Source organism: Hyla sarda, unplaced genomic scaffold, assembly GCF_029499605.1.
Source record: "Hyla sarda isolate aHylSar1 unplaced genomic scaffold, aHylSar1.hap1 scaffold_178, whole genome shotgun sequence".
NCBI lineage: Eukaryota > Metazoa > Chordata > Amphibia > Anura > Hylidae > Hyla > Hyla sarda.
In genome coordinates, this window is record NW_026608424.1 from 456,457 (window position 1) to 478,608 (window position 22,152).

At 44.6% G+C, this 22,152-nt stretch overlaps 7 non-coding genes and 1 pseudogene across 7 annotated transcripts; all 8 read left to right on the forward strand.

The window, feature by feature from the left end:
- The first annotated feature begins 577 nt into the window (after positions 1–577).
- LOC130313641 (U2 spliceosomal RNA) lies at positions 578–768 on the forward strand. The gene has a single exon (XR_008861536.1). It is a non-coding gene; the product is annotated as a U2 spliceosomal RNA (small nuclear RNA).
- A 2,089-nt stretch (positions 769–2,857) lies between these two features.
- LOC130313642 (U2 spliceosomal RNA) lies at positions 2,858–3,048 on the forward strand. The gene has a single exon (XR_008861537.1). It is a non-coding gene; the product is annotated as a U2 spliceosomal RNA (small nuclear RNA).
- Positions 3,049–9,847: 6,799 nt separating this feature from the next.
- On the forward strand, positions 9,848–10,023 carry LOC130313671 (U2 spliceosomal RNA; annotated as a pseudogene).
- A 2,090-nt stretch (positions 10,024–12,113) lies between these two features.
- LOC130313643 (U2 spliceosomal RNA) lies at positions 12,114–12,304 on the forward strand. The gene has a single exon (XR_008861538.1). It is a non-coding gene; the product is annotated as a U2 spliceosomal RNA (small nuclear RNA).
- A 2,094-nt stretch (positions 12,305–14,398) lies between these two features.
- LOC130313644 (U2 spliceosomal RNA) lies at positions 14,399–14,589 on the forward strand. The gene has a single exon (XR_008861539.1). It is a non-coding gene; the product is annotated as a U2 spliceosomal RNA (small nuclear RNA).
- Positions 14,590–16,670: 2,081 nt separating this feature from the next.
- LOC130313645 (U2 spliceosomal RNA) lies at positions 16,671–16,861 on the forward strand. Its single transcript, XR_008861540.1, has one exon. It is a non-coding gene; the product is annotated as a U2 spliceosomal RNA (small nuclear RNA).
- A 2,084-nt stretch (positions 16,862–18,945) lies between these two features.
- Positions 18,946–19,136, forward strand: LOC130313646 (U2 spliceosomal RNA). Its single transcript, XR_008861541.1, has one exon. It is a non-coding gene; the product is annotated as a U2 spliceosomal RNA (small nuclear RNA).
- A 2,096-nt stretch (positions 19,137–21,232) lies between these two features.
- Positions 21,233–21,423, forward strand: LOC130313647 (U2 spliceosomal RNA). Its single transcript, XR_008861542.1, has one exon. It is a non-coding gene; the product is annotated as a U2 spliceosomal RNA (small nuclear RNA).
- Positions 21,424–22,152: the final 729 nt, after the last annotated feature.

Genomic DNA, 22,152 nt, shown 5'->3' on the forward strand with positions numbered 1-22,152 from the left:
ACAACCCAGCTTTGTTGTGTATGTAACCATAGGGATTTGTGATGTCACCTAGAACCTTCACAGCAGCGACAGCTTTATGAGGAGCATCAGCACTGCTCTGCCTGAGCAGAACCATCACCGCCATAGGTTGTCAAATAACCCGGATTTAACCCACACAGGTAAGTCCAATGGGGTGCAGGCATGTCCTCTATGCTTACAGCTTCCCGTGGGTGTTGGTTTGATACCGTTTGGGGACAGCCAAGGAGGCATCTGCAGGCAACAAAGGTAGGTGTGTGCTTGTGTGTGTGTTTCCTATGCAGATCCTAAGCCCAGTGTCACATGCAAGTAGGAGGAGTAAGAAGGGTTCCTGGCAAATCCGGGTTATGGATTGCATTTAAAAAGGCCCCGTGGGAGTGCAATGGGCCCCTGTCTTGCTGCTTAGCAATAATGGTATGGGTTTAGGTTCTGCTGTGTGTACTGGTGGTTGACTGCCCCCCAGCCCAGAGTGTGCATGGAAAATTGTCTGGCAGCCTCCCTGACAGCAAGCAGTGATAGTGCCCATGAAGGGGACCTTGTTGGGCCCGCCCCTTTCACGGTTATCGCTTCTCGGCCTTTTGGCTAAGATCAAGTGTAGTATCTGTTCTTATCAGTTTAATATCTGATACGTCCCCTATCTGGGGACCATATATTAAATGGATTTTTGAGAACGGGGGCCGATTTCGAAGCTTGCTTCCGTCGCCCTATGCATTGACCCGATATGGCAGTATCTTCGGGTACAGTGCACCACCCCCTTACAGGGTTAAAAAGAAAGATTCCTACTTTCATTGCTACCTGCTTGCTGGCTAGCCAGCTAGCCAGCCCTGTGGGCCTTGCTGCTGCTGCTGCAGCCAAAAAACAAAAGGTGGTGCTGCTGCTGCTTCTGCTGCTTCTGCTTCTGCTTGTGTCTGGCCCCTGTTGGAGCGTCCAGGCACAGGACTTCTGCTGCTGCTGACTAAATGGCCTCCTTAATTGGATCATTTGAGTAGCCAGCACACCTGTGCAGGTAGGGCATGACATGATAGGCAGCTGCCTTGATAGCGGGTGGGTGCTGAATGTTCCTAATTGACAAAATAAGATTAATGCTTATGAAGAAATATAAAATCTCATCCCTTCCCCAATATCGCGCCACACCCCTACCCCTTAATTCCCTGGTTGAACTTGATGGACATATGTCTTTTTTCGACCGTACTAACTATGTAACTATGTAACATAACATGGGGGGGGGGGTCTCCTGGCTGTTCACACAGGTGTGTCATTGCTGTACATTGACCATGCATTGCTTCTGTGGTATTGCAAAGGCAAAGACAAATGCTTCCAGCCATCCATTGCACTAATGGATTGGTCATCAGCTGGCTGTCTATGTCCCGCATCAATATAGACCAAAGTACAGAGGGTTAGGCTATGCTATTGTGCACCTACCTGATGCATCAGAAGGTGCGAGGCCCTTGCTAAATTCTGTGCACAGACTTTGAGATCTATGCTTTAGACTGTATCTAAACCTGCTCCAACATGGACTGACATTCTGGCCTACTTTCAGCCGATGCGACTTGTCTGTCGCTGAACAGTCGCTTTTTATGTATTCAGCACCTATGTATAATGTTGTAAAAATGCTCTAGAAGCTAAAGTCGCAGAAATGTCACACATATTTGGCCTGCAACTTTCTGTGCGACAAATTCAGACAGGAAAAATCAGTATAAATCCTTAGAAAATTATCCCCCAGTGTCTCCATCTGCTGGCGGTATTGAATAAGCATTGCTGCACTGATGGGGTATGCATTAGACGAAAAAAAAGAAGAAAAAGAAGAATAATACGCCCAGAAAAGAGGCGAAAAGGAGAAAAACGTAAAAAAACGTGAAAAAAAAGTAAGAGGAAGAGAAGGGAAAAAAAGGTGGAAATGGGTTTAAAAGTGATTTCGGCGGAGAAATATATATATATATATATATATATATATATATATATATATATATGCGCACACACACACATAGATATAAACGTATTCTCCGTTGAGATATTGCAGCCGCTGCTGTGTCCAGGCCCAGGAGCCTTAGCACTGTGCTGTGATGTCACTCAATACCACTGACATCACTAGGTGTAAACAACATCTCTCCTTTGCTGTGTATGTGACTATGGAGCTGTTTGGTGATGTCGTCTATTACGGCCTTCATAGAAGCAACAGGAGATTGTTGCATCCATCTAGAACCCTCAGAACTACAGTGCTATGATGTCACTCACTTCCACAGGCCTTGCAGAGTGTAAACAACAACAACCCAGCTTTGTTGTGTATGTAACCATAGGGATTTGTGATGTCACCTAGAACCTTCACAGCAGCGACAGCTTTATGAGGAGCATCAGCACTGCTCTGCCTGAGCAGAACCATCACCGCCATAGGTTGTCAAATAACCCGGATTTAACCCACACAGGTAAGTCCAATGGGGTGCAGGCATGTCCTCTATGCTTACAGCTTCCCGTGGGTGTTGGTTTGATACCGTTTGGGGACAGCCAAGGAGGCATCTGCAGGCAACAAAGGTAGGTGTGTGCTTGTGTGTGTGTTTCCTATGCAGATCCTAAGCCCAGTGTCACATGCAAGTAGGAGGAGTAAGAAGGGTTCCTGGCAAATCCGGGTTATGGATTGCATTTAAAAAGGCCCCGTGGGAGTGCAATGGGCCCCTGTCTTGCTGCTTAGCAATAATGGTATGGGTTTAGGTTCTGCTGTGTGTACTGGTGGTTGACTGCCCCCCAGCCCAGAGTGTGCATGGAAAATTGTCTGGCAGCCTCCCTGACAGCAAGCAGTGATAGTGCCCATGAAGGGGACCTTGTTGGGCCCGCCCCTTTCACGGTTATCGCTTCTCGGCCTTTTGGCTAAGATCAAGTGTAGTATCTGTTCTTATCAGTTTAATATCTGATACGTCCCCTATCTGGGGACCATATATTAAATGGATTTTTGAGAACGGGGGCCGATTTCGAAGCTTGCTTCCGTCGCCCTATGCATTGACCCGATATGGCAGTATCTTCGGGTACAGTGCACCACCCCCTTACAGGGTTAAAAAGAAAGATTCCTACTTTCATTGCTACCTGCTTGCTGGCTAGCCAGCTAGCCAGCCCTGTGGGCCTTGCTGCTGCTGCAGCCAAAAAACAAAAGGTGGTGCTGCTGCTGCTTCTGCTGCTTCTGCTTCTGCTTGTGTCTGGCCCCTGTTGGAGCGTCCAGGCACAGGACTTCTGCTGCTGCTGACTAAATGGCCTCCTTAATTGGATCATTTGAGTAGCCAGCACACCTGTGCAGGTAGGGCATGACATGATAGGCAGCTGCCTTGATAGCGGGTGGGTGCTGAATGTTCCTAATTGACAAAATAAGATTAATGCTTATGAAGAAATATAAAATCTCATCCCTTCCCCAATATCGCGCCACACCCCTACCCCTTAATTCCCTGCTTGAACTTGATGGACATATGTCTTTTTTCGACCGTACTAACTATGTAACTATGTAACATAACATGGGGGGGGGGGGTCTCCTGGCTGTTCACACAGGTGTGTCATTGCTGTACATTGACCATGCATTGCTTCTGTGGTATTGCAAAGGCAAAGACAAATGCTTCCAGCCATCCATTGCACTAATGGATTGGTCATCAGCTGGCTGTCTATGTCCCGCATCAATATAGACCAAAGTACAGAGGGTTAGGCTATGCTATTGTGCACCTACCTGATGCATCAGAAGGTGCGAGGCCCTTGCTAAATTCTGTGCACAGACTTTGAGATCTATGCTTTAGACTGTATCTAAACCTGCTCCAACATGGACTGACATTCTGGCCTACTTTCAGCCGATGCGACTTGTCTGTCGCTGAACAGTCGCTTTTTATGTATTCAGCACCTATGTATAATGTTGTAAAAATGCTCTAGAAGCTAAAGTCGCAGAAATGTCACACATATTTGGCCTGCAACTTTCTGTGCGACAAATTCAGACAGGAAAAATCAGTATAAATCCTTAGAAAATTATCCCCCAGTGTCTCCATCTGCTGGCGGTATTGAATAAGCATTGCTGCACTGATGGGGTATGCATTAGACGAAAAAAAAGAAGAAAAAGAAGAATAATACGCCCAGAAAAGAGGCGAAAAGGAGAAAAACGTAAAAAAACGTGAAAAAAAAGTAAGAGGAAGAGAAGGGAAAAAAAGGTGGAAATGGGTTTAAAAGTGATTTCGGCGGAGAAATATATATATATATATATATATATATATATATATATATATATATGCGCACACACACACATAGATATAAACGTATTCTCCGTTGAGATATTGCAGCCGCTGCTGTGTCCAGGCCCAGGAGCCTTAGCACTGTGCTGTGATGTCACTCAATACCACTGACATCACTAGGTGTAAACAACATCTCTCCTTTGCTGTGTATGTGACTATGGAGCTGTTTGGTGATGTCGTCTATTACGGCCTTCATAGAAGCAACAGGAGATTGTTGCATCCATCTTGAACCCTCAGAACTACAGTGCTATGATGTCACTCACTTCCACAGGCCTTGCAGAGTGTAAACAACAACAACCCAGCTTTGTTGTGTATGTAACCATAGGGATTTGTGATGTCACCTAGAACCTTCACAGCAGCGACAGCTTTATGAGGAGCATCAGCACTGCTCTGCCTGAGCAGAACCATCACCGCCATAGGTTGTCAAATAACCCGGATTTAACCCACACAGGTAAGTCCAATGGGGTGCAGGCATGTCCTCTATGCTTACAGCTTCCCGTGGGTGTTGGTTTGATACCGTTTGGGGACAGCCAAGGAGGCATCTGCAGGCAACAAAGGTAGGTGTGTGCTTGTGTGTGTGTTTCCTATGCAGATCCTAAGCCCAGTGTCACATGCAAGTAGGAGGAGTAAGAAGGGTTCCTGGCAAATCCGGGTTATGGATTGCATTTAAAAAGGCCCCGTGGGAGTGCAATGGGCCCCTGTCTTGCTGCTTAGCAATAATGGTATGGGTTTAGGTTCTGCTGTGTGTACTGGTGGTTGACTGCCCCCCAGCCCAGAGTGTGCATGGAAAATTGTCTGGCAGCCTCCCTGACAGCAAGCAGTGATAGTGCCCATGAAGGGGACCTTGTTGGGCCCGCCCCTTTCACGGTTATCGCTTCTCGGCCTTTTGGCTAGATCAAGTGTCTGGTCAGGAGGATCCTGGGAGTTTGTCCTACCTTTTCCAAGGGGGGCTGCTACGAGGAACCGAAAAGGCGATCGACAAGATGGGTGTTCGCATCCGTTACCTTACATCCGGTGAAACGCGGATTCGTTTTTCCTTTCGCTTTGATGTTGATGAAGACAAGCAAGAACTCGTCCAACTTTCTTATTTTGTGAAAGAAACTCTCTACAAGCTTCTTGGGGTGAAGAAAGAGAACATCGTCTGTCTCAGAGATCCTCGGAAGGGCAGCTTCATCCTAACTCTGGACTCTGCTTATGCATGCCAGAATCTTTTTGAGAAGCTGAAAAGCAATCAAGACCTTGCTGAGCTTGATGGGATCACGGTCACAGTGTTGTATACTGGAGGCGATATTCCTCTAGTTGTGTGTATGCACAATCCCTTTGTGACTGTGTCCCATATTGAGCTCTTTTTGGGGAAATACTGCAGTTCTGTTAAGTATTCCCATAAGGTGATGAATTCAGAAGACCTATGGACGGGGAAACATAAGTTTTTTGTGAAAATGAAGGAGGATGCTACTGGCATTGGAGGGTTGTGTCATCCACCCTCCAACTTTTCTATTGGTCGGGATAAGGGCTATTTGTTTTATCCCGAGATGCCTACTTTTTGTAGGAAATGTAAGAAATTCGGACATACTATGGAAGTTTGCACGGACACTACAGTTCGCTGTGGTCGGTGCAATCAAGAAGGCCATGTTTCTAAGGACTGTGCTAAAATCGTCTGCAACATTTGTGGTGAAGAAGGCCATGCCTTTAAAGATTGCAGTCTCCGTTCCAGTGTAGCTAGATCGTGGGCTGACCGTGTAGCGGGGAGAGTGGGTGTAGTGCAAGCTGAAGTACCACCTGCGAAAGCACCCCAGCGGTCTGAGGCGCCTTCAGAAAAGCCGGCTGTAACTTCTCATGTCGTGGCGGAGCTTATGGACCTTTCTGCTGTGCCTGAGACAGAGGGGAGACCTTCTGTGGAGGGTTCTGGTGGTGGAGGGTCACTAGTGAGCAGTGAAGCCATGGAGGTTGGCGTGAAGGAGATCAAGCGGAAGAAGGAACTTGGAGATGAGCCACAACTTGGCATTAAACGGCCTGTCAAAAAAAGCTCAGACGAATGTGAGGACAGTCAACATGCATGGAGGCCTTCTATAAGATCAGCGTCCGATCCAAAAAATATCAAAGAGTTCGAAAGCCCGGAGTCACCTGTGGGTTTCATATCGGACTCAAACTCCAGTAGCGAATAGCTTCCTTAAAGTGCTCCTCTCTTAATGTGAGAGGTCTAAAGAGCCCTACGAGAAGGGCTGCTTTGTTTAGTTTTTTAGAGACCTTGGACTGTTCTCTGTTCTTTTTACAAGAATGTGGAATTGAACATAGTCCAAATTATGAGGACCTTTGTCGTAGCTGGACTTTGGGACCATCGGTCTGGTCGGGTGACAATCTGAACAGATCTTCAGGTGTTGGGATCTTGTTTAGAGGTTCAGATGTACAAGTTTTGTCCTTCTTAGAAATTATACCTGGTAGAGCGCTATTAGTTAATATTAAGTACAATGGCTCAGAGATTAAGCTTTTTAACATCTATGCTTCTCCTGAAAAAAATGAGAGAGCCGACTTGATTAATGATATTCAGGCTTTTATCCCAGGTTCAACACCTATTTTAATGGCTGGAGATTTTAATTGTTGTATGAGTGGTGATCATCGTGAGAGTGGAAGTGTGCATGTCAGAGTGGATAAAACAGAGAAACAGATTAAGAGTATGACTGAGGATTTTAACTTTACCGATGTCTGGAGGAGAAAATACCCAGACGACCCTGGTTACACATGGGAAAATAATGTCTGCAAATCCAGGATTGATTTTATTTTTTTATCGGAAAGTTTTAATCTAGTTGAGGTTTCTCTTTTATCGAATATTTTCTCTGATCATAAGTTATTACATGCACATGTCACTTTACCTGGCCTAGAGAAAGGCAGAGGCGTTTGGAAGCTCAACACTACTTTATTAGAGGACATGAAAACAAAAAATGATTTTATTGCTGCTTATAACAAATGGAGATTGCGTCAATCCCAATATAAAAATATTTTGGATTGGTGGGAGGATGTTAAAAAGTGGACTAAACTGTTTTTTATCCGTGTGGGCATCCAAAAGGCTAAGGAGAAAAAGTTATGGTTTAAAATGTTAAACACTAAAATCCAAACATATTATAAACTAAAGCAAGCCGGGCTTGAGATGGATGATGTTATTGCTCAGACAAAGAATGAAATAAAAAATGCCATTAGTCAAAAAGGAAAAGAAATGATTTTTAACAGCAAGGTGCAATGTCTGGAGAATGATGAAAAGTGTTCGAGATTCTTTTTTAAGAAGGTGGTGGGAAAGAAAGAAATGATATCTGTAATAGAAGGGAAGATAACTAATGAAGAGATGTTGCGAGAAGCACAAGTATTTTATCAGGAGCTTTTTAATAAAAAAGATATTGATATTTCCTTTACTAATGATGTTTTAGATACCTTGGATTCAAAACTTGACAAAACTGACCAAGAGAGCCTTTGTGATGAAATCTTTTTACCTGAACTTTTAAGCACTTTTAAGAGTTTTTTAAATGGTAAAACACCTGGTTCGGATGGGTTGCCAGTTGAATTTTATCTGTGTTTTTGGTCCATTTTAAAAGATGATCTTTTAGGTATTTTTAACTGTGCTTTTAAATCTGAGATTTTACCTGCGTCCTGGAGAGATGGTGTTGTTACTCTGATTTTTAAAAAAGGAGACATCTCTAAATTAGAAAATTGGAGGCCTATTACCCTGCTAAATACAGACTATAAGGTTTTAGCAAAAATTTTAGCAAATAGGCTCAAGCAGGTAATTTCTAAGGTTATACACAGTGACCAAGTATGCGGAGTACCTGGAAGGAAAATAAGTGATCATCTAAACCTTGTAAAAGATGTTTTATGGTATCAGAAACAATGTGATCAGAAATTGGCAATTTTATCCTTGGATTTTCAAAAGGCTTATGACCGTGTTTCTCATGATTTTTTATGGTTGGTTTTAAAGAAAATGAATTTTCCTGATTTTATTGTTGGAAAAATTGCACTTTTATATAAAAACTGTTTTAGTCGTATTTTAATTAACGGTTTTTTATCCCAAGAGGTATGTTTACAGTCTGGGGTGAAACAGGGGTGCCCCCTATCACCCATTCTTTTCATATGTGCAATAGAACCTCTGTTGAATGTTTTGAGAAAAGATAAGCTCATTAGAGGAGTGCCAATCCCTGGAAGTGGAGGACAGAGCGTAAAGACGATAGCATACATGGATGATGTTAATATTCTATGTCCAGATGAACCATCCCTGAAACGTGCTATCAGACAGACAGAATTTTTTTGTGAGGGCTCTGGCTTCAAATTAAATAAAAATAAATGTGATTGCTTTGCAATAGGGAATTGGGGCAATACGGAGGTGAATGTGCAATATGATAAAATCAAAATCTTGGGTGTCATCTTTGACAATGAAAATAATGGAGAGGAAAGCTGGTCCATCGTCAAAGAGAAAGTGCAAAAGAAAATAAGTTTTTGGAAAATGAGGAAATTAACAATAGAAGGAAAAGTACTGATAATGAAAGCTTTGTTGCTACCTATCATGCTATATTTAAGCTTGGTTTTCCCACCGAGTGAACGCACCTTAAAGTTTTTAAACAAGATTTGCTTTCATTTTTTATGGGGGTCTAAAATGGATAAACTCAGGAGAGATGTAATGATGAAGACAAAGAAATTGGGGGGTAAGGATGTGCCTGATTTAAAAAGGTTTTTATATATTCACTTTTTTTCTATGTGTTTTAATGGCTTGCAAAGAAACTGTTATTGGTCTTATTTTTTAAAATATGCTGCAGGTCACATTTTTAGAAAAAGAAAGTGGATAACCTTACCTTTAACGTCCCCAATCTTATTTATTCCCCCAGCGCACTATGTGGTTTTAGAAAAGATTATTCGTATTTATGGCATTGCTAATTTTAGTCAAGAAATTTGTAGTAATGCACGAAAATTAGTTCCTGAAATCAGGAAGATAGAACAGATTTGCTTAATATCTAATTATTCCACTGAGAAATCTCTAAGAGTTTGGAGGATGGTGAATATGGGATTCTTATCTAATGACTTAAAAGATCTGGCCTGGCAGATAGCACATCAATGTTTGCCTACCAGAGAATTCCAACACAGAAGAGGATTGTGTCGTAGTGCAAAGTGCCCGAGAATGGGGTGTCCTAGTGAGGAAACAGTTTTACACCTTTTTTGGAACTGTTTTTACGCCCAAGAGATATGGCATTTGATAGGACCCTTACTAAAATTCATTTCTGATCTTAATTTTTTAAATCATGAAGTTATTTTATATGGATTTTATAATGTTTTATCTGTGGAAAAGTCTCGGGTTTTGTGGATTAGTATAAATTGTATTAAAATTGCACTATGGAAGACGAGGAATATTCTTCTTTTTAAAAGAGACACTATTACCTCTAAAGATTGTGTTCGCCTAGCTCTTAGTGAGATGTATGTTTTCTATTTATTGGATAAAAAAAGATTAGGTCACAAAGTGGCTAAAAGTCTTTGGAATCTACATCTGTGGAATATGCTTTTAGCAGACTAAGTATAATCTGGACTGCGTAAGGTCTTTTAGTCTAAGAATATTATATCTAAAAGTAAAAAATCTGTTCTTATCAGTTTAATATCTGATACGTCCCCTATCTGGGGACCATATATTAAATGGATTTTTGAGAACGGGGGCCGATTTCGAAGCTTGCTTCCGTCGCCCTATGCATTGACCCGATATGGCAGTATCTTCGGGTACAGTGCACCACCCCCTTACAGGGTTAAAAAGAAAGATTCCTACTTTCATTGCTACCTGCTTGCTGGCTAGCCAGCTAGCCAGCCCTGTGGGCCTTGCTGCTGCTGCAGCCAAAAAACAAAAGGTGGTGCTGCTGCTGCTTCTGCTGCTTCTGCTTGTGTCTGGCCCCTGTTGGAGCGTCCAGGCACAGGACTTCTGCTGCTGCTGACTAAATGGCCTCCTTAATTGGATCATTTGAGTAGCCAGCACACCTGTGCAGGTAGGGCATGACATGATAGGCAGCTGCCTTGATAGCGGGTGGGTGCTGAATGTTCCTAATTGACAAAATAAGATTAATGCTTATGAAGAAATATAAAATCTCATCCCTTCCCCAATATCGCGCCACACCCCTACCCCTTAATTCCCTGGTTGAACTTGATGGACATATGTCTTTTTTCGACCGTACTAACTATGTAACTATGTAACATAACATGGGGGGGGGGGTCTCCTGGCTGTTCACACAGGTGTGTCATTGCTGTACATTGACCATGCATTGCTTCTGTGGTATTGCAAAGGCAAAGACAAATGCTTCCAGCCATCCATTGCACTAATGGATTGGTCATCAGCTGGCTGTCTATGTCCCGCATCAATATAGACCAAAGTACAGAGGGTTAGGCTATGCTATTGTGCACCTACCTGATGCATCAGAAGGTGCGAGGCCCTTGCTAAATTCTGTGCACAGACTTTGAGATCTATGCTTTAGACTGTATCTAAACCTGCTCCAACATGGACTGACATTCTGGCCTACTTTCAGCCGATGCGACTTGTCTGTCGCTGAACAGTCGCTTTTTATGTATTCAGCACCTATGTATAATGTTGTAAAAATGCTCTAGAAGCTAAAGTCGCAGAAATGTCACACATATTTGGCCTGCAACTTTCTGTGCGACAAATTCAGACAGGAAAAATCAGTATAAATCCTTAGAAAATTATCCCCCAGTGTCTCCATCTGCTGGCGGTATTGAATAAGCATTGCTGCACTGATGGGGTATGCATTAGACGAAAAAAAAGAAGAAAAAGAAGAATAATACGCCCAGAAAAGAGGCGAAAAGGAGAAAAACGTAAAAAAACGTGAAAAAAAAGTAAGAGGAAGAGAAGGGAAAAAAAGGTGGAAATGGGTTTAAAAGTGATTTCGGCGGAGAAATATATATATATATATATATATATATATATATATATATATATATATATATATATGCGCACACACACACATAGATATAAACGTATTCTCCGTTGAGATATTGCAGCCGCTGCTGTGTCCAGGCCCAGGAGCCTTAGCACTGTGCTGTGATGTCACTCAATACCACTGACATCACTAGGTGTAAACAACATCTCTCCTTTGCTGTGTATGTGACTATGGAGCTGTTTGGTGATGTCGTCTATTACGGCCTTCATAGAAGCAACAGGAGATTGTTGCATCCATCTTGAACCCTCAGAACTACAGTGCTATGATGTCACTCACTTCCACAGGCCTTGCAGAGTGTAAACAACAACAACCCAGCTTTGTTGTGTATGTAACCATAGGGATTTGTGATGTCACCTAGAACCTTCACAGCAGCGACAGCTTTATGAGGAGCATCAGCACTGCTCTGCCTGAGCAGAACCATCACCGCCATAGGTTGTCAAATAACCCGGATTTAACCCACACAGGTAAGTCCAATGGGGTGCAGGCATGTCCTCTATGCTTACAGCTTCCCGTGGGTGTTGGTTTGATACCGTTTGGGGACAGCCAAGGAGGCATCTGCAGGCAACAAAGGTAGGTGTGTGCTTGTGTGTGTGTTTCCTATGCAGATCCTAAGCCCAGTGTCACATGCAAGTAGGAGGAGTAAGAAGGGTTCCTGGCAAATCCGGGTTATGGATTGCATTTAAAAAGGCCCCGTGGGAGTGCAATGGGCCCCTGTCTTGCTGCTTAGCAATAATGGTATGGGTTTAGGTTCTGCTGTGTGTACTGGTGGTTGACTGCCCCCCAGCCCAGAGTGTGCATGGAAAATTGTCTGGCAGCCTCCCTGACAGCAAGCAGTGATAGTGCCCATGAAGGGGACCTTGTTGGGCCCGCCCCTTTCACGGTTATCGCTTCTCGGCCTTTTGGCTAAGATCAAGTGTAGTATCTGTTCTTATCAGTTTAATATCTGATACGTCCCCTATCTGGGGACCATATATTAAATGGATTTTTGAGAACGGGGGCCGATTTCGAAGCTTGCTTCCGTCGCCCTATGCATTGACCCGATATGGCAGTATCTTCGGGTACAGTGCACCACCCCCTTACAGGGTTAAAAAGAAAGATTCCTACTTTCATTGCTACCTGCTTGCTGGCTAGCCAGCTAGCCAGCCCTGTGGGCCTTGCTGCTGCAGCCAAAAAACAAAAGGTGGTGCTGCTGCTGCTTCTGCTGCTTCTGCTTCTGCTTGTGTCTGGCCCCTGTTGGAGCGTCCAGGCACAGGACTTCTGCTGCTGCTGACTAAATGGCCTCCTTAATTGGATCATTTGAGTAGCCAGCACACCTGTGCAGGTAGGGCATGACATGATAGGCAGCTGCCTTGATAGCGGGTGGGTGCTGAATGTTCCTAATTGACAAAATAAGATTAATGCTTATGAAGAAATATAAAATCTCATCCCTTCCCCAATATCGCGCCACACCCCTACCCCTTAATTCCCTGGTTGAACTTGATGGACATATGTCTTTTTTCGACCGTACTAACTATGTAACTATGTAACATAACATGGGGGGGGGGGGTCTCCTGGCTGTTCACACAGGTGTGTCATTGCTGTACATTGACCATGCATTGCTTCTGTGGTATTGCAAAGGCAAAGACAAATGCTTCCAGCCATCCATTGCACTAATGGATTGGTCATCAGCTGGCTGTCTATGTCCCGCATCAATATAGACCAAAGTACAGAGGGTTAGGCTATGCTATTGTGCACCTACCTGATGCATCAGAAGGTGCGAGGCCCTTGCTAAATTCTGTGCACAGACTTTGAGATCTATGCTTTAGACTGTATCTAAACCTGCTCCAACATGGACTGACATTCTGGCCTACTTTCAGCCGATGCGACTTGTCTGTCGCTGAACAGTCGCTTTTTATGTATTCAGCACCTATGTATAATGTTGTAAAAATGCTCTAGAAGCTAAAGTCGCAGAAATGTCACACATATTTGGCCTGCAACTTTCTGTGCGACAAATTCAGACAGGAAAAATCAGTATAAATCCTTAGAAAATTATCCCCCAGTGTCTCCATCTGCTGGCGGTATTGAATAAGCATTGCTGCACTGATGGGGTATGCATTAGACGAAAAAAAAGAAGAAAAAGAAGAATAATACGCCCAGAAAAGAGGCGAAAAGGAGAAAAACGTAAAAAAACGTGAAAAAAAAGTAAGAGGAAGAGAAGGGAAAAAAAGGTGGAAATGGGTTTAAAAGTGATTTCGGCGGAGAAATATATATATATATATATATATATATATATATATATATATATATATATATATATATGCGCACACACACATAGATATAAACGTATTCTCCGTTGAGATATTGCAGCCGCTGCTGTGTCCAGGCCCAGGAGCCTTAGCACTGTGCTGTGATGTCACTCAATACCACTGACATCACTAGGTGTAAACAACATCTCTCCTTTGCTGTGTATGTGACTATGGAGCTGTTTGGTGATGTCGTCTATTACGGCCTTCATAGAAGCAACAGGAGATTGTTGCATCCATCTTGAACCCTCAGAACTACAGTGCTATGATGTCACTCACTTCCACAGGCCTTGCAGAGTGTAAACAACAACAACCCAGCTTTGTTGTGTATGTAACCATAGGGATTTGTGATGTCACCTAGAACCTTCACAGCAGCGACAGCTTTATGAGGAGCATCAGCACTGCTCTGCCTGAGCAGAACCATCACCGCCATAGGTTGTCAAATAACCCGGATTTAACCCACACAGGTAAGTCCAATGGGGTGCAGGCATGTCCTCTATGCTTACAGCTTCCCGTGGGTGTTGGTTTGATACCGTTTGGGGACAGCCAAGGAGGCATCTGCAGGCAACAAAGGTAGGTGTGTGCTTGTGTGTGTGTTTCCTATGCAGATCCTAAGCCCAGTGTCACATGCAAGTAGGAGGAGTAAGAAGGGTTCCTGGCAAATCCGGGTTATGGATTGCATTTAAAAAGGCCCCGTGGGAGTGCAATGGGCCCCTGTCTTGCTGCTTAGCAATAATGGTATGGGTTTAGGTTCTGCTGTGTGTACTGGTGGTTGACTGCCCCCCAGCCCAGAGTGTGCATGGAAAATTGTCTGGCAGCCTCCCTGACAGCAAGCAGTGATAGTGCCCATGAAGGGGACCTTGTTGGGCCCGCCCCTTTCACGGTTATCGCTTCTCGGCCTTTTGGCTAAGATCAAGTGTAGTATCTGTTCTTATCAGTTTAATATCTGATACGTCCCCTATCTGGGGACCATATATTAAATGGATTTTTGAGAACGGGGGCCGATTTCGAAGCTTGCTTCCGTCGCCCTATGCATTGACCCGATATGGCAGTATCTTCGGGTACAGTGCACCACCCCCTTACAGGGTTAAAAAGAAAGATTCCTACTTTCATTGCTACCTGCTTGCTGGCTAGCCAGCTAGCCAGCCCTGTGGGCCTTGCTGCTGCAGCCAAAAAACAAAAGGTGGTGCTGCTGCTGCTTCTGCTGCTTCTGCTTCTGCTTGTGTCTGGCCCCTGTTGGAGCGTCCAGGCACAGGACTTCTGCTGCTGCTGACTAAATGGCCTCCTTAATTGGATCATTTGAGTAGCCAGCACACCTGTGCAGGTAGGGCATGACATGATAGGCAGCTGCCTTGATAGCGGGTGGGTGCTGAATGTTCCTAATTGACAAAATAAGATTAATGCTTATGAAGAAATATAAAATCTCATCCCTTCCCCAATATCGCGCCACACCCCTACCCCTTAATTCCCTGGTTGAACTTGATGGACATATGTCTTTTTTCGACCGTACTAACTATGTAACTATGTAACATAACATGGGGGGGGGGGTCTCCTGGCTGTTCACACAGGTGTGTCATTGCTGTACATTGACCATGCATTGCTTCTGTGGTATTGCAAAGGCAAAGACAAATGCTTCCAGCCATCCATTGCACTAATGGATTGGTCATCAGCTGGCTGTCTATGTCCCGCATCAATATAGACCAAAGTACAGAGGGTTAGGCTATGCTATTGTGCACCTACCTGATGCATCAGAAGGTGCGAGGCCCTTGCTAAATTCTGTGCACAGACTTTGAGATCTATGCTTTAGACTGTATCTAAACCTGCTCCAACATGGACTGACATTCTGGCCTACTTTCAGCCGATGCGACTTGTCTGTCGCTGAACAGTCGCTTTTTATGTATTCAGCACCTATGTATAATGTTGTAAAAATGCTCTAGAAGCTAAAGTCGCAGAAATGTCACACATATTTGGCCTGCAACTTTCTGTGCGACAAATTCAGACAGGAAAAATCAGTATAAATCCTTAGAAAATTATCCCCCAGTGTCTCCATCTGCTGGCGGTATTGAATAAGCATTGCTGCACTGATGGGGTATGCATTAGACGAAAAAAAAGAAGAAAAAGAAGAATAATACGCCCAGAAAAGAGGCGAAAAGGAGAAAAACGTAAAAAAACGTGAAAAAAAAGTAAGAGGAAGAGAAGGGAAAAAAAGGTGGAAATGGGTTTAAAAGTGATTTCGGCGGAGAAATATATATATATATATATATATATATATATATATATATATATGCGCACACACACACATAGATATAAACGTATTCTCCGTTGAGATATTGCAGCCGCTGCTGTGTCCAGGCCCAGGAGCCTTAGCACTGTGCTGTGATGTCACTCAATACCACTGACATCACTAGGTGTAAACAACATCTCTCCTTTGCTGTGTATGTGACTATGGAGCTGTTTGGTGATGTCGTCTATTACGGCCTTCATAGAAGCAACAGGAGATTGTTGCATCCATCTTGAACCCTCAGAACTACAGTGCTATGATGTCACTCACTTCCACAGGCCTTGCAGAGTGTAAACAACAACAACCCAGCTTTGTTGTGTATGTAACCATAGGGATTTGTGATGTCACCTAGAACCTTCACAGCAGCGACAGCTTTATGAGGAGCATCAGCACTGCTCTGCCTGAGCAGAACCATCACCGCCATAGGTTGTCAAATAACCCGGATTTAACCCACACAGGTAAGTCCAATGGGGTGCAGGCATGTCCTCTATGCTTACAGCTTCCCGTGGGTGTTGGTTTGATACCGTTTGGGGACAGCCAAGGAGGCATCTGCAGGCAACAAAGGTAGGTGTGTGCTTGTGTGTGTGTTTCCTATGCAGATCCTAAGCCCAGTGTCACATGCAAGTAGGAGGAGTAAGAAGGGTTCCTGGCAAATCCGGGTTATGGATTGCATTTAAAAAGGCCCCGTGGGAGTGCAATGGGCCCCTGTCTTGCTGCTTAGCAATAATGGTATGGGTTTAGGTTCTGCTGTGTGTACTGGTGGTTGACTGCCCCCCAGCCCAGAGTGTGCATGGAAAATTGTCTGGCAGCCTCCCTGACAGCAAGCAGTGATAGTGCCCATGAAGGGGACCTTGTTGGGCCCGCCCCTTTCACGGTTATCGCTTCTCGGCCTTTTGGCTAAGATCAAGTGTAGTATCTGTTCTTATCAGTTTAATATCTGATACGTCCCCTATCTGGGGACCATATATTAAATGGATTTTTGAGAACGGGGGCCGATTTCGAAGCTTGCTTCCGTCGCCCTATGCATTGACCCGATATGGCAGTATCTTCGGGTACAGTGCACCACCCCCTTACAGGGTTAAAAAGAAAGATTCCTACTTTCATTGCTACCTGCTTGCTGGCTAGCCAGCTAGCCAGCCCTGTGGGCCTTGCTGCTGCTGCAGCCAAAAAACAAAAGGTGGTGCTGCTGCTGCTTCTGCTGCTTCTGCTTCTGCTTGTGTCTGGCCCCTGTTGGAGCGTCCAGGCACAGGACTTCTGCTGCTGCTGACTAAATGGCCTCCTTAATTGGATCATTTGAGTAGCCAGCACACCTGTGCAGGTAGGGCATGACATGATAGGCAGCTGCCTTGATAGCGGGTGGGTGCTGAATGTTCCTAATTGACAAAATAAGATTAATGCTTATGAAGAAATATAAAATCTCATCCCTTCCCCAATATCGCGCCACACCCCTACCCCTTAATTCCCTGGTTGAACTTGATGGACATATGTCTTTTTTCGACCGTACTAACTATGTAACTATGTAACATAACATGGGGGGGGGGGTCTCCTGGCTGTTCACACAGGTGTGTCATTGCTGTACATTGACCATGCATTGCTTCTGTGGTATTGCAAAGGCAAAGACAAATGCTTCCAGCCATCCATTGCACTAATGGATTGGTCATCAGCTGGCTGTCTATGTCCCGCATCAATATAGACCAAAGTACAGAGGGTTAGGCTATGCTATTGTGCACCTACCTGATGCATCAGAAGGTGCGAGGCCCTTGCTAAATTCTGTGCACAGACTTTGAGATCTATGCTTTAGACTGTATCTAAACCTGCTCCAACATGGACTGACATTCTGGCCTACTTTCAGCCGATGCGACTTGTCTGTCGCTGAACAGTCGCTTTTTATGTATTCAGCACCTATGTATAATGTTGTAAAAATGCTCTAGAAGCTAAAGTCGCAGAAATGTCACACATATTTGGCCTGCAACTTTCTGTGCGACAAATTCAGACAGGAAAAATCAGTATAAATCCTTAGAAAATTATCCCCCAGTGTCTCCATCTGCTGGCGGTATTGAATAAGCATTGCTGCACTGATGGGGTATGCATTAGACGAAAAAAAAGAAGAAAAAGAAGAATAATACGCCCAGAAAAGAGGCGAAAAGGAGAAAAACGTAAAAAAACGTGAAAAAAAAGTAAGAGGAAGAGAAGGGAAAAAAAGGTGGAAATGGGTTTAAAAGTGATTTCGGCGGAGAAATATATATATATATATATATATATATATATATATATATATATGCGCACACACACACATAGATATAAACGTATTCTCCGTTGAGATATTGCAGCCGCTGCTGTGTCCAGGCCCAGGAGCCTTAGCACTGTGCTGTGATGTCACTCAATACCACTGACATCACTAGGTGTAAACAACATCTCTCCTTTGCTGTGTATGTGACTATGGAGCTGTTTGGTGATGTCGTCTATTACGGCCTTCATAGAAGCAACAGGAGATTGTTGCATCCATCTTGAACCCTCAGAACTACAGTGCTATGATGTCACTCACTTCCACAGGCCTTGCAGAGTGTAAACAACAACAACCCAGCTTTGTTGTGTATGTAACCATAGGGATTTGTGATGTCACCTAGAACCTTCACAGCAGCGACAGCTTTATGAGGAGCATCAGCACTGCTCTGCCTGAGCAGAACCATCACCGCCATAGGTTGTCAAATAACCCGGATTTAACCCACACAGGTAAGTCCAATGGGGTGCAGGCATGTCCTCTATGCTTACAGCTTCCCGTGGGTGTTGGTTTGATACCGTTTGGGGACAGCCAAGGAGGCATCTGCAGGCAACAAAGGTAGGTGTGTGCTTGTGTGTGTGTTTCCTATGCAGATCCTAAGCCCAGTGTCACATGCAAGTAGGAGGAGTAAGAAGGGTTCCTGGCAAATCCGGGTTATGGATTGCATTTAAAAAGGCCCCGTGGGAGTGCAATGGGCCCCTGTCTTGCTGCTTAGCAATAATGGTATGGGTTTAGGTTCTGCTGTGTGTACTGGTGGTTGACTGCCCCCCAGCCCAGAGTGTGCATGGAAAATTGTCTGGCAGCCTCCCTGACAGCAAGCAGTGATAGTGCCCATGAAGGGGACCTTGTTGGGCCCGCCCCTTTCACGGTTATCGCTTCTCGGCCTTTTGGCTAAGATCAAGTGTAGTATCTGTTCTTATCAGTTTAATATCTGATACGTCCCCTATCTGGGGACCATATATTAAATGGATTTTTGAGAACGGGGGCCGATTTCGAAGCTTGCTTCCGTCGCCCTATGCATTGACCCGATATGGCAGTATCTTCGGGTACAGTGCACCACCCCCTTACAGGGTTAAAAAGAAAGATTCCTACTTTCATTGCTACCTGCTTGCTGGCTAGCCAGCTAGCCAGCCCTGTGGGCCTTGCTGCTGCTGCAGCCAAAAAACAAAAGGTGGTGCTGCTGCTGCTTCTGCTGCTTCTGCTTCTGCTTGTGTCTGGCCCCTGTTGGAGCGTCCAGGCACAGGACTTCTGCTGCTGCTGACTAAATGGCCTCCTTAATTGGATCATTTGAGTAGCCAGCACACCTGTGCAGGTAGGGCATGACATGATAGGCAGCTGCCTTGATAGCGGGTGGGTGCTGAATGTTCCTAATTGACAAAATAAGATTAATGCTTATGAAGAAATATAAAATCTCATCCCTTCCCCAATATCGCGCCACACCCCTACCCCTTAATTCCCTGGTTGAACTTGATGGACATATGTCTTTTTTCGACCGTACTAACTATGTAACTATGTAACATAACATGGGGGGGGGGGGGTCTCCTGGCTGTTCACACAGGTGTGTCATTGCTGTACATTGACCATGCATTGCTTCTGTGGTATTGCAAAGGCAAAGACAAATGCTTCCAGCCATCCATTGCACTAATGGATTGGTCATCAGCTGGCTGTCTATGTCCCGCATCAATATAGACCAAAGTACAGAGGGTTAGGCTATGCTATTGTGCACCTACCTGATGCATCAGAAGGTGCGAGGCCCTTGCTAAATTCTGTGCACAGACTTTGAGATCTATGCTTTAGACTGTATCTAAACCTGCTCCAACATGGACTGACATTCTGGCCTACTTTCAGCCGATGCGACTTGTCTGTCGCTGAACAGTCGCTTTTTATGTATTCAGCACCTATGTATAATGTTGTAAAAATGCTCTAGAAGCTAAAGTCGCAGAAATGTCACACATATTTGGCCTGCAACTTTCTGTGCGACAAATTCAGACAGGAAAAATCAGTATAAATCCTTAGAAAATTATCCCCCAGTGTCTCCATCTGCTGGCGGTATTGAATAAGCATTGCTGCACTGATGGGGTATGCATTAGACGAAAAAAAAGAAGAAAAAGAAGAATAATACGCCCAGAAAAGAGGCGAAAAGGAGAAAAACGTAAAAAAACGTGAAAAAAAAGTAAGAGGAAGAGAAGGGAAAAAAAGGTGGAAATGGGTTTAAAAGTGATTTCGGCGGAGAAATATATATATATATATATATATATATATATATATATATATATATATATATATGCGCACACACACACATAGATATAAACGTATTCTCCGTTGAGATATTGCAGCCGCTGCTGTGTCCAGGCCCAGGAGCCTTAGCACTGTGCTGTGATGTCACTCAATACCACTGACATCACTAGGTGTAAACAACATCTCTCCTTTGCTGTGTATGTGACTATGGAGCTGTTTGGTGATGTCGTCTATTACGGCCTTCATAGAAGCAACAGGAGATTGTTGCATCCATCTTGAACCCTCAGAACTACAGTGCTATGATGTCACTCACTTCCACAGGCCTTGCAGAGTGTAAACAACAACAACCCAGCTTTGTTGTGTATGTAACCATAGGGATTTGTGATGTCACCTAGAACCTTCACAGCAGCGACAGCTTTATGAGGAGCATCAGCACTGCTCTGCCTGAGCAGAACCATCACCGCCATAGGTTGTCAAATAACCCGGATTTAACCCACACAGGTAAGTCCAATGGGGTGCAGGCATGTCCTCTATGCTTACAGCTTCCCGTGGGTGTTGGTTTGATACCGTTTGGGGACAGCCAAGGAGGCATCTGCAGGCAACAAAGGTAGGTGTGTGCTTGTGTGTGTGTTTCCTATGCAGATCCTAAGCCCAGTGTCACATGCAAGTAGGAGGAGTAAGAAGGGTTCCTGGCAAATCCGGGTTATGGATTGCATTTAAAAAGGCCCCGTGGGAGTGCAATGGGCCCCTGTCTTGCTGCTTAGCAATAATGGTATGGGTTTAGGTTCTGCTGTGTGTACTGGTGGTTGACTGCCCCCCAGCCCAGAGTGTGCATGGAAAATTGTCTGGCAGCCTCCCTGACAGCAAGCAGTGATAGTGCCCATGAAGGGGACCTTGTTGGGCCCGCCCCTTTCACGGTTATCGCTTCTCGGCCTTTTGGCTAAGATCAAGTGTAGTATCTGTTCTTATCAGTTTAATATCTGATACGTCCCCTATCTGGGGACCATATATTAAATGGATTTTTGAGAACGGGGGCCGATTTCGAAGCTTGCTTCCGTCGCCCTATGCATTGACCCGATATGGCAGTATCTTCGGGTACAGTGCACCACCCCCTTACAGGGTTAAAAAGAAAGATTCCTACTTTCATTGCTACCTGCTTGCTGGCTAGCCAGCTAGCCAGCCCTGTGGGCCTTGCTGCTGCTGCAGCCAAAAAACAAAAGGTGGTGCTGCTGCTGCTTCTGCTGCTTCTGCTTCTGCTTGTGTCTGGCCCCTGTTGGAGCGTCCAGGCACAGGACTTCTGCTGCTGCTGACTAAATGGCCTCCTTAATTGGATCATTTGAGTAGCCAGCACACCTGTGCAGGTAGGGCATGACATGATAGGCAGCTGCCTTGATAGCGGGTGGGTGCTGAATGTTCCTAATTGACAAAATAAGATTAATGCTTATGAAGAAATATAAAATCTCATCCCTTCCCCAATATCGCGCCACACCCCTACCCCTTAATTCCCTGGTTGAACTTGATGGACATATGTCTTTTTTCGACCGTACTAACTATGTAACTATGTAACATAACATGGGGGGGGGGGGGGTCTCCTGGCTGTTCACACAGGTGTGTCATTGCTGTACATTGACCATGCATTGCTTCTGTGGTATTGCAAAGGCAAAGACAAATGCTTCCAGCCATCCATTGCACTAATGGATTGGTCATCAGCTGGCTGTCTATGTCCCGCATCAATATAGACCAAAGTACAGAGGGTTAGGCTATGCTATTGTGCACCTACCTGATGCATCAGAAGGTGCGAGGCCTTGCTAAATTCTGTGCACAGACTTTGAGATCTATG